Source organism: Sus scrofa, chromosome 11, assembly GCF_000003025.6.
Source record: "Sus scrofa isolate TJ Tabasco breed Duroc chromosome 11, Sscrofa11.1, whole genome shotgun sequence".
Lineage (NCBI taxonomy): Eukaryota > Metazoa > Chordata > Mammalia > Artiodactyla > Suidae > Sus > Sus scrofa.
The window spans coordinates 74,704,791-74,720,819 of NC_010453.5; the positions used below are offsets into that span (position 1 = coordinate 74,704,791).

At 46.2% G+C, this 16,029-nt stretch overlaps 1 long non-coding RNA gene across 1 annotated transcript; it reads left to right on the forward strand.

Annotated features, from left to right (window-relative positions):
* LOC110255856 lies at positions 13,726 to 15,273 on the forward strand. The gene is made up of 3 exons (XR_002336759.1): positions 13,726 to 13,829; positions 13,923 to 14,178; positions 14,576 to 15,273. It is a non-coding gene; the product is annotated as an uncharacterized LOC110255856 (long non-coding RNA).

The window sequence follows — 16,029 nt, forward strand, 5'->3', positions numbered from 1 at the left end:
TAAGTGGAGCCCTAGATCTTTCTCTCAAAGCTCTCAATCTCTCTCTTAGTCTGAATTTCAAACCTGCCCCTTCTCCTGAAACTGTTTATTCCCCATGTTAGACACTTTCACAGAGGGGTTCTATCTGGGTTTTGTCTGCTTGCTATGTGGCCTCTTCTGATGCATGTCCGTCTGGACCCGGAGGGCGGCTCAGACACACTGCTGCCCTAAGAGCACCTCGGACCAGCAGGTGGCTGCTTGTTCTGGCAGCTGATGAGGTGCTGGATGGCTGCCTTCCTGTTAAAATAAGATTGGAGTAGTTAGCAGATGCAAGCTATCACATATAGGATGAATAAACAAGAAGGTCCTGCTGTACAGCACAGGGACCTGTATTCAATATCTTGAGATAAACCATAATAGAATAGAAAAGAATATATTTTTAAAAGAATATATATGTGTGTGTATAACAGAATCACTTTGCTGTACAGCAGAAATCAATACAACGTTGTAAATCACCTATACTTTTATCAAAAAATAAGATTGGGGAGTTCCCGTTGTGGTTCAGTGGTAATGAACCCAGCTAGAATCTATGAGCATGCAGGTTTGATCCCTGGCCCTGCTCAGTGGGTTATGGATCTGGCGTTACCGTGAGCTGTGGTTATAGGTCACAGATGCAGCTCAGATCCCGCAGCGCTGTGGCTGCGGTGTAGACTGGCAGCTACAATCCCTAGCCTGGGAATCTCCTCTAAATGCCATGGGTTTGGCCCTTAAAAAAAAAAAAAAAAAAAAAAAAAAAAAAAAAAAAAAGATTGGTGTGAATATATCCACATTACACATTTTCAGTTACTTCATACCAATTACTACCGATATCACAAGCCAGTCATGTGAGTAGACGGATTTCGTGTACAAGGGTCTTCACGGGATCGGATACAATGCAGCTGAAGCGTGTGCTCAGTAGAATCCGATGCACCTTGCCTTGAGCCCCAGCCTTGTACCAACAGAGCCGAATCCGTTTACCTTGGGAAACTCTCCGAGATTTGCAGGTCTTTTCATTTGTCATTTGCTTATTCAGTCGGTGATTAGAAGGTGGACCTGGGTTGGGGAACTATTTGATCGCCCATCTGTGTCCCTCCCCACTAGAGAGATGACACAGTCGTAAGTAACCGTGTGCCCCTTGCTGTATTCCAGAGGGTTTTCAAAATACTTTATCAGCATTTCCCCTCTTGTCCTCGCAGCAGCTATGAACTCAGTGGTACCGTTATCTCCTTTTGCAACAGAAGAATGAAGGTGAAAGAAGATTGAGGGTCCCCTCAGGTCACACAGCTGCGCAGAGACACAGCCACGTGCACAGTTTGGTGTCATAGCCACCGGCCAGTTATGTCGGAAAGTAAAAGAAAGACCATGGATGGCTCTGGACTGTCCCCACGGTGGGGTGGGGACATGACAAGTAGGGCCCCCGGAGGCAGCCACTTGTACACAGTCGGTGCCCCACAAGCCAACAGTCCGGGTTTGCAAACTGGATTTGCATGTAGCAGCTGGATTTGCAAACTGCCTTCCAGACCACTGGACCTTCGTCAGCTATTTCCGTCTCCAGTCCCTCAGTGTCTGTGCCCTGTTTGAAGCTCGTGTGCGACATTCCTTTCTCATGGGAACTGTCATCCCGTTTGGTGGTTCTAATGGTTATAAAGCCCTGGTTGGAGGCGACCTGTAACCTGAGTCCTTGCGGTTCCTGTTCCTGCTCCTGGTTCTGCTAAACGTGTGCTCTCTTCCATCAAGTTTTAACCCAAGTGGGACAGAGTTCCCTGTGCTGTACAGCAGAACCCACTGCTTACCCACTCCAAATGCAATAGTCTGCATCTACCAACCCCAAACTCCCAGCCCATCCCACTCCCCGCTGGCAACCCCACGTCTCCTCTCCATGTCCACAGTCTGTTTCTGTTTTGTACATAGGATTATTTGTGCCACATTTTAGATTCCACATATGAGTGATATCACAGGGTATTTGTCTTTCTCTGTCTGACTTACTTCACTTAGTATGAGAATCTCTAGTTGCACCCATGTTGCTGCAAATGACAGTATTTCATTCTGAGTAGTGTTCCATTGTGTATATGCATTACATCTTCTTAATCCATTTGTCTGCGGATGGACATTTAGGTTGTTTCCATGTCTTGGCTACTGTGAAGAGTGTTACAACGAATATACAGGTGCATGTGTCTTTTTAATTTATAGCTTTGTCTGGATAAAAGCCCAGGAGTGGGATTGCTAGATCATATGGTCATTCTATATTCAGCTTTCTGAGGGACCTCCACACTGTTCTCCACAGTGGCTCTACAAGTTTACATTCCCAACAGTGAGGGAGGGTTAGTTCTACTAAATTGGACTTGAATTAGGGGGGGTTGGTGCCCACAGGGATCAGAATGCTCCCGGCTTTGCTTACCTGAGAGGTTAGTAAGACTCTTCCTTCTGCATCAATATCTTCTCCTCCTGATACATTTTATGTTCAAATTAACTGCACCCCATTTCCAAGACTGAGAAGGGCAGGGTTCAAATGCATCTATGATCACGTTCACCCATTCAGACCGGTGAGAACCTACACCAGCAATCCACTATTTCTAGTTTTCTTTCTTTTTCTTTTTATGGCTGCTCCTGTGGCTTATGCAAGTTCCCAGATTAGGGGCAATCTGAGCTGCAGCTGCAACCTACAGCACAGCTCCAGCAACAGCAGATCCAAGCCACATCTGTGACCTATACCACAGCTTGTAGCCACGCTAGATCTTTAAACCACTGAGCAAAACCTGGGATAGAACCTGCATCCTCATAGTCACTATGTTGGGTTCTTAACCCACTGAGCCACAAGGGGAACTCCTCTAGTTTTCTTGTATACATGAAGCTGTAATAAAACATCTGGTTTATATTTTCTAAAAAAATCCTAAATTTGTTGCTTTGTTGAGGTTGGTTTCATGTAAGTGTCTTTGGTGAGAAATTCAGAAGGCACAAAAACACAGTAATTCAATTTGAAGTGATTTCAGTGATAGGGATAATAAATCAAATATTTGAATTAAACCACAATACATAGAATTTAATCCAGGAAGGCTATTGGTAGCTACTCTTTGTCTCTCTTATGATATCTCAAATTTAAAGACAAAGAGAAAAACCAAGAAACAAGCGGTTCCAGAGCATACAATAGTAGTTTTGTGTGTAATTAGAACTAACTACTTCTTTTCATTTTGTCTCTCCTATGATATCTCAAATTTAAAGATGAAGAGAAAAACCAAAAAGCAAGCAGTTCCAGAGCATACAATAGTAATTTTACATGTAATTAGAACTAATGATTTCTTTTCATTTCTAGAACATACTCTGATGACCTTTGAGGCTGGTGGCAGGATAGGGCATTAGCTTATAATTATGCTTTGATTTGCAATGAAAAATTGAAACGACTATTCCTGTCCAATCCATGAAATAGCAGAACGTTGGGAGTTAAACTATGAGGCATTGCTGCCCTCCTCTGGTACATTTTGGTATAACACATCTAGGAAGGATTTCAACAAGAAACCAAATTTTAAAAATCATCTTACACACTAGATATTAACATTCTCCTTTATGAATTTATACCCAATCTATTTAAAAATCATTATTTCATGTGGCTTATTTAAATTAAAAATGGCATATACATGGTTTGAAATCCGGATATAAATTAATGAGCCAGAAAACGCTGGAAAAATAATGATGGCTCTTAATATCATGCATATACGCGACATTTTCAAAGAGTACTTAATACATGTTTTCTCATTTAGTCTTACATTATCCCCAGGAGGAAGCAAATCATTATATTTTATTTGTTCAACCTCTTAGGTCTGTTGGTGCAGCTGGTAATTGATTTTTCAAAAGCAAGTTGTAGACATTTAATTTGCATGCTTTTGTGATTCGCTTATGTGTTTCATCCTACGATACTGGCAAGAGACAGCTCTAAATATCTGTCAACAAATGGCGAAGTCTCTTGGGGTGATGCTGATCCCCATTCAGATCCGTAAGGACAACCACACAGTTTAGGGATTTCCACCATTTATTTCATCCTGTTTTTAAAACGAAAAATTCAGATCAAAAGGAGAGATAAGGCACGTTTCTATTCAATTATGATTTATGATCCATTTAAGCATTGACACCTGCTCCAAATCAGAGCAGACTTTTTTTTATTTTTGTATCCAGAAAAGAAAATTGCCTTTATCCTCTGCTTAAGGGCTTGGCGGATTACAGAATGATTGCTGTACTCTGGTTTATATCCATGGTGGCACAAAGGGATTCCGGGGAGGGCAGGGGGGAGATTTGCTTTGGATTTGTGCATGAAATTTCCAAGGTTTTGTTTGTTTCTTTCTTGTCTTTGGGAAACTTCACATTTTTAGGGTCTGCAGAGGATATGCCTATCGATTTCATTCATAAGATTCCCCTGGTTAGTGCAACAAAAAAATGGCAAATTGTTAAGCCTCCCCCTAATAGGACTGGGGGGAGAAGCCCGGTTGCTTTTTTTATGTCGTCTTTTATAAAGCCCACGTGTGTTTTCATGGACAAGTGTTTTATGAAGTCCAAGGGCCACAATCAAAGTGGACTTTTACCGCACTGTAGCCTATCGCAACTAACATTCTGCTCCGAACACAGAGAGCCCTGAGGGAGGGTTTCAGCCACGGATTCAGTGTGAATCCAGGAACAGGCAGCGAGAACCCGTCGTGAAGCAGCCACTCTCCTGACAGAGCACAGACTAGCCAGAGTCAACGAGATGTGACTTCGCCTTCCAAGATCCTGGTCACGGAAATAAAGATAAAGGGACGAACAAATTCACAACTGCTTAAGCACCTGGAGGAGAAAAGAAGAGAATGCTAGAGTTACCGGGCATCAGTGAAGGCCTCTGGGAGTACGTGGTACCATCGTTCATCGCATCCCAGACGCACTGATGTAAGATACATTGATACTGCATGTTGTCCCCAAGAAAAAGAAGGTGGCTGTAAGCCAGGGCTCTTCCTTCAATGAACATCTCTATTTGAACTCATCAGAAGAGAGTATTCTTGGCATATTTAGAGGTAGATTTTTAAAACTATGAGTGAACATAAAAAGGAACAGGGGAGCAGAACTAAGTGAGGTAATTTGAAAACTCTCACACTTTCAGGGTTCATCTGGGAGTGAGGGGAACAAGAAGAGCTAAAGACCCCAGGTAGACTCATGAGGAGTCCGGCTGTCAGGCGAGCAGAGAGATGGGGCCACAGGTGTGGGGGACACAGAGACGGGAGGGGCGTTGGGGGGAATGATGGGGGGTGTCCCTGAGAGGGACCTAGCATCCAGCAGAGCACAGAGCAGAAGGAGGCAGGAGCTGGGGCCAGGACCAGAGTGTGCATTGGTCTCTGTTAAGAGACGGCCCGCCCACTGGGGGGACAGGACGAGGAGAAGCAGGGTGACTCAGGTAGGGTCTTAGATTTGAGATGAGACGATCGCAGGATTTCTGTGTGGAGTTTTCCAGTCTCTCAGTTGAACATGAGGCAAAGACCTCAGGTTGAAAAGGAGGATGAGTGGGGAGGAGATTCCCGAAGGTTTGAGGATTGACAAGTTATCAAATAATCTTTCCAAAAGAGCAACTGTTATCTGAGTGAAAAAAGCTGCCGTTGTGTTGCACAGATGGCAGACCTACTGGAGCCGGGGGCTTATGTAATCTTGCGCGCTTGGGGGTCCAGTAACTACTTCCAACATGGGGCAAGCTAGAAATGGATTTTTTTTTTTTTCCTATGTTAGAGTTTGCCCAGCAAAGATCTTGGGAGAAACATCGAGAGAGGTAGAGTGGTTGCAAGGAAATAATTGTAATAAAATTGGGCCACACTTTCAGAGCACGACTGTGTGCCAAGTTCTGCCTTAAACACTTGACAGAAATTTACCCGCTGAGCCGTTCTGTGAAGTGAGAAATCTTATTTACGGGCGTCGCCACTTTATAGGTGAGGAAACTTAAGACACAGTCACATTAAATAACTCGTCAGAGGTTACAACCCGTAAGTGGGAGAACCTGAGATCAAAACATCATAGTCCAGGCTGTGCTGGAAACGCCTGCATGAGACTCTTCTATTACTTAATCATATGGTTTCAACAAGATACTGTCAGAAGTCGGAGTTCCCATCGTGGAGCCGTAGAAACAAATCTGACTAGTATCCATGAGGATGCAGGTTCAATCCCTGGGCTCAATCCGTGGGTTAAGGATCCGGCGTGCTGTGAGCAGTGGTATAGGTTGCAGACATGGCATGGATCCCGAGTTGCTGTGCTGTGGTGCAGGCTGGTGGCTGCAGCTCTGATTCAACCCTTAGCCTGAGAACTTCCATATGCCATGGGTGAGGCCCTAAAAAAGACAAAAAAATAAAATAAAAATAAGCAAATAAATAAATAGTGTGTCTCATCACTTCAACCACTGCTCTGTGTGTGTGTGTGTGTGTGTGGTCCACACATATAACTTAGATTTTCTCCAATAAACCTGCCTGTCCACATTCCATCCCTGATCAATGTTTTTGCACATTTTACCCAGGATGCTGGATGCACCTGGAAAAAAAAAATCAGTCTATGATACTGCTGCTTGGTAGGGCTGTAAATACAGAGCGTCCAGGCATTGACTTTATCAGCCACTGCATTTCAGCCAGTGAACTCACTTCTGCTTCTCAGAGAGAAAACCAGCCACCGCAGGGCATCAGGTCCACCTTGTGTCACTTGCTATGACCACTGGTACCTGAGCACGTGTGTTACACATGCCCAGTCTTCCCATGTTGCCATGGAAGATGCACCTGTCCCACGCCTCCATATGAGCTCAGCACAGCACCCCTTCCTGGCGTCTCCAGGGACTTTTCTCTTTAAAGATGAGTTTTGCTTGTAGCTTTGACTTTTCCTCTGTGTTGGGTTCTTCTAAGCCCGACTGAAACATTCTTCATCCTCCACCTTTTTTTTTTTTTTTTTGCTTTTTAGGTGGTATATGGAAGTTCCCAGGGTAGGGGTCAAATAGGAGCTACAGCCACAGCAACTCTGGATCCAAGCCACATCTGTGACCTACATCACAGCCCAGAGCAATGCCAGACCCTTAAGGATGAGGCCAGGAATCGAACATGCGTCCTCATGGATATTAGTCAGATTTGTTTCCACTGAGCCACGACGGGAACTCCAAGAGTCCCACAGCTTAAACTCGGGGTGGGGGGGGACAGAGGGACATAAATTCTGTTGGGCCTGGCAGGAGATGCCCGGTGCAGAGGTTTCCGCTCCGACTTCAGGTCCTACTGAAGTCAAAGAACGTGTGTGTCTGGTATGACAAGGAAAAAAAGTCTTGACTTGAAAATTGTGCTCCCAAGGCCACTTCCTACTTCTCCATCCTTTTAAATTTAATAGAATGCAATCTCTTCTTGGCCCTGGGTGAAAATTCTTGCGTGGCCCCTGCTTCTTCTGCTTCCTCATGGGTTAAGGAAGAATCCTACAATCCCTTTATGTTTCAAACACAGTTTGTGTTTTTTTCCTTTTTACAGCCACATCTGCGGCACATGGAGGTTCCCAGGCTGGGGGTTGAATGGGAGCTGCCGCTGCCGACCTATGCCACCGCCACAGCAAAGGTGGGATCTGAGCTGCATCTGCGGCTTGCAGCAAGGTTGGATCTTTAACCCACTGAGTGAGGCCAGGGGTTGAACCCACATCTTCACGGATACTAGTAGGTAGTTGGGTTCTTCTCCCATGGAGCCGCAATGGGAACTCCTCCATCACTCACAGTTTTGACTCATTCTCATGTGATCATCAAAATTCCGCATTCATAAAGGGTGTTATCTCATTGCCTCTCCCCCAGCTCCAGCCTGCTTCAGGAGGCAAGACCACGGGGGGCTGGGGAGAGAGGGGGCCTCCTCCGCGCTCTCTGTCCTCTCGCTTCTCATATCCTCGTCCCTGGCACTTCCTCCATAATCCATTTGTCTTGTCTCTGGATTGCGAATGTATACGATTTGGGTATTTTTCTACTTGTCAACGTGTCTGCATTTTTCTAGGTTGATGATTATGTAGATTTAGAATGTGTGGCAGAATAACTTCTTTAAGCGGTTAAAAAAAAAAAAAAAAGTCTTCTCTGATAACTTCCCTTTGCCTTTCCTGCTGATGGCCCAGGCTTTGCACTAAGCTCCCTCAAGAAAAACAGAAGCAACTTGAATCCACCAGGTTTTCTGTCTTCTGTGGGAAAGCGCAGCCCTTTGAAGGGATCAGCTGTGTCCCTGGAGGGGAAGGGTGGGGCAAGAGGGCTTTTGAATGCAGAGGTGGGGATGAGGAAGCTGGGAGCCTGGGGCGGGCCCTGAGGCTCACTAGGCAACAGGTCGAGAAACCAGATGTCTCCAGCCTGCAGAGTCTCCTGTGCTGCTGTGACCAAGTACCTCAAATGGGGAGGGGGGGCCCTCAGGACCCAAGTCCAACCATCTCCCCAAATCCGGATCGTTTCTTTTCCAGGGAACCGCCATTCTAAAGGTGACAACAAAGGGAGAGTCAACTGAAAACATACACTCCACCTAATGGTTGAGAATTACGTTTTATTCGGTGGACAAACATGCGGACTTGAGCCTGGGAGGCAGCATCTCAAGCAACCCTGAGAAAACCACTCCAAGGAGGGGAGAAGGGATCCAGGATATTTAGGAGCTTTGCGACAAAGGCGGTAGGAGCAAAGCCTTCCTGTTATAACCAAAGACAACTAGACACCTCAGGTGAAGGGATTCAGGGCTGTTCTGTGTATGAGAAGCTGCAGGGTCTGGGCTCCGGGAAAATCGTTCCTTTGATACGCACGTCCGCTCTCTGGGGCCAGGATGCTGCGTTTCCCCATCCTGAGGGCTCGCCTTAGGAAGGCCTGCGTTGAAGACAGCTAGATGGCAGGCCTGCGTGTTTCCTTCTGAGTCCCCCAGGGCTCACCCTTGGGGGAGGCTGTGATCGCTGCTGACTGTGACATCCTTTGTTTACTGGTATGCAGGTGGTATTTTATTTCTCAGGAGGAAGATTTAGAATACATAAGAGTTAGCATGCCCAGGTCAAAGGTCCCAAGAAACTGCCTCAAGGGCTTCTCGCCTCCCTTTCCACCGAGATGCTCTGGGTCTGGGAACAGACTTCATTCTGCAGTTTGGTGGGATGCCAGCAATTCTCCTTGCAGGGGTTCACATCAGGTTCCAAGAGATCCAGCAATCAGGAGTTCCCGTCGTGGCTCAGTGGAAACGAATTCGACTTGGAACCATGAGGTTGCAGGTTCAACCCCTGGCCTCGTTCAGTGGGTTAAGGATCCGGCCATTGCCGTGAGCTGTGGTGGAGGCCAGCAACTGTAGCTCCGAGTGGACCCCTAGCTTGGGAGTCTCCATAAGCCGCGAGTGTGGCCCTAAAAAAAGAGAGAGAGAGATTCTGCAGGCAGATAAATCAGAAAAGTGTCCCCCTTCGTGCACTATCCATCTATTACGAGACGCCTGTGCAATACGCTCAGTTAGACGCCGCCTCTGATGCCCTTGGAACCAAGCTTGGTGACGGACACTGCACTTCTGCTTCCCGCGTCCCTCATTTCGGCTCCGTGTCTCGAGCATCTGAGCACTTCCACACGGCCTCCGTCGCCAGGCTCATCACTTCCACACTCAAGATGCCCATTTCGAAGGCTGCCCCGCACACCGTGCTCCTCGGCTACAGAACCACTGCGTGGACGGCACCAAAGAGCTTTTCGAGGTCGCCGGTCTCTCGCCCACGCCTTTCCAAAGTCTTGGTAAACCGAGTGTCTTCAGGGCCCTGTCAGTGGACAGAGGAAAGGGGAAGGTGGGGTATTTGCACACCGTCATCGGCCCCAATGTCTTTACCCCCAAAGCGTTTAGATTTCCTCCTCCAAACTCTGCCCGTTATAGCATCTCAGCTGCATTAAATTCAGAACATCCTCCAGTCCACAGTTCAATCATCCAAGCAAACTCTCTCAGGCACTTGAGCTGCTTGAGAAACACATTACATTTAAATTCCCCGGAAAGTGCACCCCAAACTCTAAGCTTGGGGGAGCCAGTGTTACATTGGTCTGGTGAGTCTACGGTCTTAGAATACATTTACAACACATTGCCACACGTATTTGCTACTTTCCTGCAATATGCGTTACCATGATTTAGTGATGAGTTGTGTGTACAAGCTGTCTCTTCCAAGATCAGATTTTGCAACACCCCACACAGAGTGTGCTCAAAGACGACTGTGTCTATGAGTCTGGAGTTAAGGAGCTTCAGCGGTCATGAAACGGTGCAGGGCCCTGTGGGGCTCCTGGGCACACAAGCTTTTCTGTGCACCCCACTTCTTATTTTGGGGGAATGGGCTTCAGCCTCCAGGACTTTCCCTGAGTACAAAAGGCAGTTGCTAATCAGGGAAGGGAGGGGGTGCAGAGACCCAGGGGGAGCAGTCCAGAGACAATTGTGCAGCCTCGGGGCAGGTCCTGGTTCCTCCTCAAGGAATATACATAACAATACCTTCGAGCACTTCTACCGAACTGAACCGCCCAACAAAGGGAAGCTGTTGATGAGGCCTTTCATCCCAAAAGAAGGAGCCTCAGAATCGACCACCTACACAGCAGCTTTGAAAAACAATGCAATGGAGTTCCCCTGGTGGCGCAGTGGAAAAGAATCTGACTAGGAACCTTGAGGTTGTGGGTTCGATCCCTGACCTTGCTCAGTGGGTTAAGGATCTGGCATTGCCGTGAGCTGTGGTGTAGGTCACGGACGCAGCTTGGATCTGGCATTGCTGTGGCTCTGGCCTAGGCTGGCAGCAACAACTCCAATTCGACCCCTAGCCTGGGAACCTCCATATGCCACAGGTGTGGCCCTCAAAAAGACTAAAAAATAAAAAATAAAAATAAGAAAAAAAAGAAAAACATTGCAAGCTCTCATCTACCCCCTCCTTATCAATGGCCCTATTTTTCATGCCCAAACTATGAAACCACCTTCCAATCTCTCCCAAGGTGGGGGGACACCGTCTTTTAGCCTGCTGTGACCCCCTTTGCCTGGCAAAGCGGTAAAGCCAACTTTTTCTCCCCTGCCACAAACAGTTTTCTATTTGGCACTGGCAGACAGAGTTTCAGCAACAGTAACCCCATCCACAGACGGCCCCTGCTGAGGTTTTGTGTGGGCTTCAAGGCAGGAGAGGCCAGTCTCCTCGGCCAGATGGTCAAGTTTCCGTTTTATGTAATGGGTCCCTTCGGAAAAGACCTGTCCCTTCGGAAAAGTCTTATGACGGCTAAGATCCATCGTAGCCAACTCAACAGAGCAGGTGTTCTCGTCTTTCTCTTTTTGCTCTTCCTATGATCTACTCTTTACTCTCAAGGAAGCACCTGCCCTAGATGCAGAAAGGTCCCGGGGAGGCAGGGGAATCAGGATGTGAGTCAAGACTGGAACAGGGAAGTGTCGTGGGGGAAATGCAGACCCAGGAACTTCTGCCGCACTCAGCGAAGGAACTCTCCAAGGGATTCCAGAAAGCTCCCCTCTGTGGCCAAGCTGGCGCCCTCTTCGTGTAGGCAGATATTGGCAGCCATCAGTATTCCGCTGTGTAAAAAATATTTCCAGGAATCATCCACTCTGGTATAACATGACAGCACATTTTAAAATTCAAGGACGGCTTCTCCCAAGCGGTTTCTAAATGACTTCTCTTTGCCATCATTTGTGAGTGCCCAGGAAATATCATTTTTAATATTAAGCAAAGCAAATGGAACATTAAGGTGAACCAAGTGCCAAAAACACATAGAATACACACCAAAGCCAAACAAAAATGACCTGGAGTGATTCACCCTTTTGCAATAGCTCTACTTCTTTTCTCCCCCATTAGCAGGGACAGTTAACAACAGTTTGTTGACGTTTAAAAGCAGCATTTGTATAAAAAAAAAGCCCCACTCATTAAACTCAATAGAACTCCTGGCATATTCTCCACTTTGAAAATACCTTCTTAACTGCTTGGCTCCGTTATCTTTCCAAGATATGTCCCTTCCGGTTTCAGTAACTTGGAACCAAGTGGCCCCATTTGGCTCCATCTAGTATTTCTGTTGGCCCGTCATCTCACAACCCTGCAGTACAATTGACTCTGCTCTGGGAGTTAAGACAGTGCTCTGCCAGCATCTGCTAATAACCGTTTCTCTCCTGACCACTGGGCAGCTAATCATTCTCTAGGTAGAACTGGGAACATAAAGAAGCTATTTGTCATTTTTCATAAACTTGTTTCTACCTAGAACTATTTTTTTAAATATAGGAGTTCTGGGACTTTGGGGAAGAGAATTGGTGATGATCCAAAAGCTGATATTAAAGTAGTTTTTGCCTGGAGTATTTAATGCATTTTCCCATCCAGGCAGATCACACGCGTTGTGGTTCAATTGCCAGCATAGTTTTAACAACAATCATTTATTGACGGCCTTCTCTGCATTAAATGCCTCCTATGATGTTTCTCCTTCCTTCCTCAACGGTCTTGCATTGGCCTACGCGTCCCCTAAATGTGTGTGTTTTATCTATTCCAGAGGTTGGAAAACTACTGAAAGATGCAGGTGGTAGATACCTTGGGCATAGACAGTTATCAGTCTCTGTTGCCATCCCCCCAAGATGCCCTTGGCGGAGGGTTCACACCCAAAGTGTAAACCAATGCGGCTGAGTTCCAGTAAATACTCATTTATGGAAACTGAATTTTTTTTTTTTAAGGGAAAAGAGGTTTCCTAAGAGAGATACATATTCCATAAACAGAAATGCAGTCCATCTCGGAAGGTGACAGTGGCCCCAAAATATGGGGTGGTGAGCGTTTATGCGCAGGGTAATTCCACCGGCTATTGAGTAGAAAGATTATCCAATTATTTGGGGGGAGGGCCAGGATTTCCAGAAACTGGACCACTGCCCACTTTTCGGCCTCTCATGGTCAGCCTCAGGACGGTCATGGTACCTGTGGCCATGTCATTTAGCACAAGCTAACATATTACAATGAGCACATAACGAGGCTCAAAGTCCACCGAAGTCACATCTTCTGCCATCTTGGACCTAGCTGGTTCTAGCCAGCTTGTGTCCTCTTCTCAAGGGCTATGTCATTCCTTGAAAGCCTGTGCCCTGCCCCCTTCCCTCCTGTCCCAAGACCCCCTCAGAGATTTTATTCCCATATTCTTGTGGTATGGAAACTAAACTTTGAATTTCACGATTTTTTCGTGTCACTGAAAGGATGAAAATGCAACCTGACCCTCCCAGAACCCAGGACGTTAATAAGAAACTCTAAATGCCCTCGAATTCCAGACCCTGTTCCCTATAGGTAAAAGATCATACTTTTTGCTGTTTCAGGGCTTGCTTTCTGTTCTGTACAAAACTATGTGGAAGGGGAAAAACAGGCCCCTGAGTATGTGCCTCTATGCATGAAACTTCTTGAAACTGCTTGAGATAACAGGGAAAAGGGTTCCTAACTGCTTGTTTGGCTTCTGTAAAGCTGCTTGCATAAGATAAAAAGAGGAGAAGTTAATCGCCTAACCGACCCCAGTAAGATCGGTTGCGCCACAAAATGTTGAAAATCCTGATAAATATATCTTGGCGACAATATGTCTCCCCCGCCCAGGGACAGGCACAAACACGTAACTCCAGAACAACTTAAAATTAATTGGTCCACGAAGCGCGGGCTCTCAAAATTTTAAATTGACTGGTTTGTGATATTTTAAAATAATTGGTTTGTAAAGCGCGGGCTTTGTTGTGAACCCCATAAAAGGTGTCCCGACTCCGCACTCGGGGCCGCAGTCCTCTACCCCTGCGTGGCGTATGACTGTGGACCCCAGCGTGCTCGGAATAAAAATCCTCTTGCTGTTTGCATCAAGACCGCTTCTCGTGAGTGATTTGGGGTGTCGCCTCTTCCGAGTCCAGACGAGGGGGACTTTCACTCGACTGGCCTTTCATCACCAAATGTTATCTTTATTTCAGTCATTCGTGTTGTGGTTTATTCTTGCGGTGAAAACACTGGAGAGGTGAGAACGTTTTCAACTCTCGACAAGCAACTGCATCACGTGGGGTTTCCACCTTTTCTCTGGGGCAAGAGGAGCCTGGGACGCAGCATCCCAGGTAACCCTGAGAAAACTGCTCCAAGGAGGCAAGTGGGAAGCCAGGACGCATAGGAGTCGTGGAATAAAGGACAAGCAGAGTCCACACCAGAGTTTACCGTTAGCGAGAGAAAAACCAGGTATCTCAGAAATTCAGTGATTTTCTATGTATGGGAGATGCAAGTTCTCGGCTCACTGACATCATTCCTTTGATGTGCACCTCTGCTTTCTGAGCCGGGTATCCTGGGTTTTCACGTCCTGCAGGCTCACCCTTGGAAGTGGCCGCAGTCAGGGGACTGCTGTTCTTGTTTCCTTCCTGAGTCCCCGCAGGGCTCCCCTGCTCAGATGTGGCTGCAATCGCTGATGACTGTGGCATCTTTCCTTCACTGATATGGCAGGCAATAATATTTTATTTCTCACCATCATTTTTTAAAATGTGAAAATCATTCTTAGCTCACTGGCTGTGCAAAAACAGGGCGGGCCGCAGACTTGCGCCCAATGGCCCTCAGTTGCTGATTTACATGAGTTCTCTTTCAGGTCTTTGAAGCTACCAAACTCCTGGGCGTCTCCTTCCTACAGCCATGCTGTCCCCTCGTCTTACTAAACTGAGTGGTGGTGACCCCTGAAAGCACCAACGGGTGTAGGCCCAGGTTGTGTTAAGGCAGCAGTCCGGCCCCAGGCCAGCGGCATGGCTCTGGTCATGAAAGGGCCGCCAGTACTGAGGGATGGGGCAGGACCTGCAGAGCCGACCTCGTGAAGACTTCTGAGCACTCCTCATGCTGAAGAGTATTAGTAACCTCGGCACAGCTCCGCTCCAGAGAGAGCACATGAATCGATGATCAGCACCTAAAAAATCACCACCATCTTATTATTTAAAATAAGTCTTCAGAAAAGTGTTAGTTTTCATTAAGAACCAAAACTTAGTGTCTAGCATCCATGCTCTTTTACTTCAAGTGAAAAAAAATTTTTTTTTCATATACTGGGTACAATTCACACACTAGATTGAGTGAATGATGCATTTTTCAGCTCGTAACTTTGTGGATATTTTGGCCTAACTTTGGACTCACTAATGTCTTTATGATTTCATAATGTCCTTGCAGGTTTTTTAAAAAATGTAATGGCCTTGAAATTCTTGAAATTCTTCCTTTAAGGTGTAAATTGCTGCAGGAATGCTTCAATTTTTTTTTTTTTTTTTGTCTTTTTGCCTTTTGAGGGCCGATCCAGCGGCATATGGAGGTTCCCAGGCTAGGGATTGAATTGCAGCTGTAACCGCCGGCCTACACCAGAGCCACAGCAACGCGGGATCCGAGCCATGTCTGCGACCTACACCACAGCTCACGGCAACGCCGGATCCTTAACCCACTGAGCAAGGCCAGGGATCGAACCCGCAACCTCATGGCTCCTAGTCGGATTTGCTAACCACTGAGCCAGGACGGGAACTCCTGGAATGCTTCAGTTTTGATAGTGCACGTTTGTTGTTTGCCAGGAGCAATGCCTGCTTGTGTGTATTAAAGCTAAAACTTCACTTTTTTAAAATGATGCTTTATTACCTACCTGTTGGTATAACTCAGAAGCCATGAGCTTCAAGTGTAGCCAAATATTTATGATAAAAAATATTGATGGATATAGGTATGGATTTCAAGGTATAGTTCTTACAAATGGACCATAATATTAGGTAAGATTTTCGTATGTTTGGTTGAGAGTCATTATTTATGTATAAAGCAGTCACTTCACGATTCAGAACTATATCGACTGGTTTTATTAACGAATGTGGACCCCATTTCCACTGCACAGCGTATCTATCTGAGGACTTCAGAGGGTTGTAACAGATTTTTCATCAAGATATGAGGAATGGGATTTTACGCCTGTTGTATAAGAACAGAACAATAAATAAGGAGCTGTCACAACTAAGCCAATTACTGTATTCTCTCCAAATGAGTTTCCTTACCAGAAGGAAAAATAAAGCCAAAATAAAGCAAAGCAAAACCCTT